This window comes from Diadema setosum, chromosome 11, assembly GCF_964275005.1.
Source record: "Diadema setosum chromosome 11, eeDiaSeto1, whole genome shotgun sequence".
Lineage (NCBI taxonomy): Eukaryota > Metazoa > Echinodermata > Echinoidea > Diadematoida > Diadematidae > Diadema > Diadema setosum.
The window spans coordinates 24,231,512-24,236,838 of NC_092695.1; positions in this window are offsets into that span (position 1 = coordinate 24,231,512).

Below are 5,327 nucleotides of genomic sequence, written 5' to 3' on the forward strand. Positions count from 1 at the left end.
ATCGTAAGTGTGCCCTTCGTTTTTTCATACGGTGTCGGGATCACGTCCAAAAACTTGGTTGAAATCAAAGCTTATCTTCGATGTATTGAGATATTCCTTTCTTTGTGCAACTTTCTTTACAATAACTCAAGAAAAACAAGCCCTATCAGCCCAATATTTTGCACATGTTTAGTTTATGTCACGTACATTATTTCATAAAATAACAACTACTTGATCAGACGTCATCTCGGGTATGTAAATTAGGGTCAAAGGTCATTAATGTATCATCTTGTATCTTGGTGAATACATGTCCTATCTTTTCCATATTTTGCACACGTAAAGACCATGTTACAAGGATCATTTCACAAAATAACCACTTTTTGCTCAGATGCCATCTTGGCTGTGCAAAGTGGGGTCAAAGGTCATATGTACTTCTTTCTTTATCTTCATTATGACGTGTTATCTCTATGGGAGGGAATTTATGTAGATGTGAAAATTGACATGATTGTCTTTATCGAGCACTAGCTCACTTATGCTTCGGTGAATTTCTCCCAGATTTTAATATGTTGTAGCTGAGACTTTGGGCTATCGAAAATGTGCCCTCCATTTTTCATACGATGTCGGGATCACGTCAAAAAACGTGGTTGAAATTAAAGCTTATCTTCGATGTATTGAGATATTTCTTTCTTTCTGCAACTTTCTTTACAATAACTCAAGAAAAACAGCCTCTATCACCCCCATATTTCGCACATATTTAGTTCATGTCACGTACATTATTTCATAAAATAACAACTACTTGATCAGACGTCATCTTGGGTATGTAAATTAGGGTCAAAGGTCATAAATGTATCATCCTGTATCTTAGTGAATACATGTCCTATCTTTCCCATATTTTGCACACGTAAAGACCATGTTACAAGGATCATTTCACAAAATAACCACTTTTTGCTCAGATGCCATCTTGTCTGTGCAAATTGGGGTCAAAGGTCAAATATACTTCATTCTGTATCTTCGTTAGTGTATACGGAATTGTGTACCATAGACGGCAGGTCTGACTCTCTTTTCTAAATGAGAATCCAAACATCACACGGCCAATGTCCACTAAACATAGATGAAACCGGTATGGTCATGCCTATTGGAATCAGGAGACTCAAATCGTTGATTTACAAACAGATCGGATCACCTAATTTGTCAGTGTTGACAAATTCCAAGTCTAGTTGTTTTTATCATTATTACTGTCTCCGCCGAACGAGTTCGAGCAGCGGACTATGAAACGGGCTCCGTACGTGTGTGTGTCCGTGTGTCCGTCCGTCCGTCCGTCTGTCTGTGTGTGCGTCCGTGTGTGATCAAAATGTTCAATTTGCTACTTCTCTGTCATTTATGAGCCAATTTTGATTCTGTTTGCTTTATATCATAGCACTACATGGAAGCTTTGAAACTTCTACACAGAATTTCAGTTGTGACCTTTGACCTTGACCTTTGACCTATATTGTACATTTTGCTTCAAAATGCTACTCCTTCGCCATTTCTAACCCGATTTCGATTCCGTTTGCTTTATGTGATGGCACTAGGTGAGGGCTTCAAAACTTCTACACAGAATTTTGACCTTTGACTTCTTTGACCTTTGACCTTGATTTTTGACCTATATTGTACATTGGCTACAAAATGCTACTCCTTCACCATTTGTAAACCGATTTCGATTCCGTTTGCTTTATGTGATGGCACTAGATGAGGGCTTCAAAACTTCTACACAGAATTTTGACCTTTGACTTCTTTGACCTTTGACCTTGATTTTTGACCTATATTGTACATTTTGCTACAAAATGCTACTCCTTCGCCATTTCTAACCCGATTTCGATTCCGTTTGCTTTATGTGATGGCACTAGGTGAGGGCTTCAAAACTTCTACACAGAATTTTGACCTTTGACTTCTTTGACCTTTGACCTTGATTTTTGACCTATATTGTACATTTTGCTACAAAATGCTACTCCTTCGCCATCTCTGACCCGATTTCGATTCCGTTTGCCGTATGTGATGGCACTAGGTGAGGGCTTCAAAACTTCTACACAGAATTTTGACCTTTGACTTCTTTGACCTTTGACCTTGATTTTTGACCTGTATTGTACATTTTGCTACAAAATGCTACTCCTTTGCCATTTCTAATCCGATTTCGATTCCGTTTGCTTTATGTGATGGCACTAGGTGAGGGCTTCAAAACTTCTACGCAGAATTTTGACCCTTGACTTCTTTGACTTTTGACCTTGATTTTTGACCTTATTGTACATTTTGCTACAAAATGCTTTCTTTAGCTTCAACAAACTCATTGATTCCAGTCCAAAGATTTAAACTTCCGGCGGGGACATATATAACCCACCGCGTAATTTCTACTTTTCCTTGTTGTTATTATTATTATTATTATTATTGTCATCTTTAATGTCATCTTTAGAGTTCGAAAGACCTCTCCTGTCTTATCCTGCCGAAAAATCCCGGTCCCCAATCAGGTGGTCTATAACCATGCTTGTTCAAGAGTCTATACACCCTTTTTAGGGATGGAAATTGGTCAGGATTGTGACCCCCTATATACTATCACGGGCTTTTGGAAAGGAAGCCATCAAAAGTGCCCCTTGTCACATGATTTTGGAAAGGAAGATAGCAAACCCGTAAATGAAGGAAGAGAATGTTTGTAGAGACTTTCTCTTGCTGAATACAGGCCTACCGGAGATCGTCCCTGCGAAAAGAAGGCCAGCCCGGCATGCTTTGCAGCAAAGCATGCACATGCAGTCAGGAGAATGGGGCAACATTTGGAATTTTTGATGGGGTTGAAACTAACCATGTTCAGTCAGACCCTATATTTCATTGTTGTTGGAGAAAGATTTGAACACTTTAAGAATACTTCTACGTAATATCCGACCCCCTTTTTCAACGATTTTTCAGGATATTTTTTTTTTCTGATCGAGCCTATAAAATATACCCCTTTCCCGAAAAATAGGAAACGCGTAGAGGTACATGACCACCTGAGTGAGATAGAACAAAGGTTTGAGAAATGTAACAAATTACACTAGTAAAAATCTACAGTTTGCAGCAACGTTTATTAAGTTTCATTGTGCTTTTTGGAATAGGTTTCAGTGTTCACATTTGCGTTTTATTGGCTCCACAGTTAAAGGAAAAGGAATTCTCCAAATTCTCTCCACATATCCATTGTTCACCCAGCTGCTCATATTGGTTTGTCGCGTAAACTTGATATAATATTGTGCGTCATAATGTGACTACAAATATAGGCCTATTATACATGTATAATTATTTACTTCGTAAATCTCATTTGATATAAGTGAATCATCTACTAACAGCTGGTGAATAGACAAATGAAAGAGGTAGTCCTTAATAATAAAAAATGAATAAACAAACAAAAATATAGGAAAACTGATCAATTTATGGGAAAGATCCTTAACGTCTGCAAAATGGACACGTGACATGATACAAAGATTGCATCAGCAAAAACAACATCGAAAGTGTAGCATCCATTTCTATGGATGTCATAAACGCATTTTTTTTTTTAACTTTATCTGAGGAATTCCTCGGCACTCGTTCCCAGAAACCAACTATACTGTACACCTCAACGACTCATTGAGTAATAGTGCACTATAGTACTTTTTATTTTCATGTAAAGATGAAACTAAAGGAAATAACTTGTGTAGAATGTTTTCTTCCGTAATGCATGGTTTACGCAACGCGCTATGAATTCACCCTTTGCCATTAAAATCACAGCCCCCCTCGTCCTTTTTATCAGGGACATGGGATCTTGTTGGAGAGACGCTCGTTTCGGCAGTCGCCTGAGAATCCCAAGCCTGTTTTGTTCAGTACGGATATTGCTGTGTTTGGACCTAAAATAATTAGGCCTATTTTTTATGGTTTATTTTCTGCGTACATGATGTATCTATATAGACATGGGCATTTCCACAGTAAAAAAAGTACTTTTCAGGGATGTCTCTTTACTTTCTGTTTCCAATGTGCATTAACGCCCAATAATCTCATCTTCTAGAACACTCTATTGAGAGATATTAAAAACTTTGCCCCAAAATTGCTTCAAACAAAATGAAAAATTTTTGGTAAACGCGTGTAACGCTGAACAGAAATCTATGTACCAGTAACATAATATGGAGGTCAAATTATAAGTGCTACTGAAACTTTGTTGCTTTTTTAATTGAATGGATTAATTTTGATAAGAGAAGATAACAGCTATAAAAGTCTATTGTAAATTGTGTTTTATACCATTTCTAGACGTAAGTGGTGAACGCGTGAAACATGGACAGACCGACTTGTTACATTAATCTGTCCTTGTACAAGCGTTCACCACTACACCTTGTCTAGAAATGGTCTAGATTGTATGGGGGGGGTACTCACTGCACACTGGAAACAGAAAATAAAGAGGCATCCCTGAAAAGTACCTTTTTGCTATGGAAAATGCACATTGCACTCTGTACTGGTGGACTCATTGGCACGGCTTGACAAACCGATTGATATCGCGATTGCTGTAATCGAAGGAGGCATGCATGTGACGTAAGTGTCATCGACGGTCTTTGCGTAAACCATACATGTAACATGTTATGTGTACCATACCATCGACAGCACAGCAACGAGCGCAGGCGGCTGGCTGAGGCGAGGCCATTCGGTCACTGTGCTACAGCTTGAAATGCTGCAGTTGAACTACTTCATCGGAGGTACCTGTTTTCATGCTTTTCAACCTGTGACTGTTAAAAATCGGACTGAAACCTTTGGAGTACCGTGTCAGTTTTCGTTCTAGTGGTATGTATGTAGTGTCTCCAAGTGGGTCGAAACCAGTACATTTATCAGGAGCTCTATCACTCGGACGGTCTTGGTTGGTCTCCGTTGTTGTGTAATCATCGCTGCATATAGCTACAGGGACTCGGTGTGCGTAGTCCCATTCGTAGAGAACAGCGTGGAGTCGTTTGAATAGCTACTGTCTTGCCGTGATAAGACTACAAAAGACAAGCCTTGCGATAAGTAGTTGTGATTGTTCTTCTCAATTGAATCGAATAAATGAATTATGACTTTGTTCTCCTGTAGCTGCAAGTGGATTGGATACTCGTAAGATTTTTTTTTTTTTTTTGTGTGTGTGTATGTGTTATAAACACTCACTTTTTGGTATTTTTTTTTTTTTTTTTGTGGTCGGTTGGGTTCGTCCGCGCCGGTCGTCGCCGGTCCGGTCGCGTTGCGTTGTATTGCTATTGTGCAGGTTTGTGATAAACCTGATTCTCTGTATAGGATTTCCTCTTTAATTCTTGTCGCGAAATGGAAAGGCATCATGTTGCTGATTGAGGCTTGGAGTC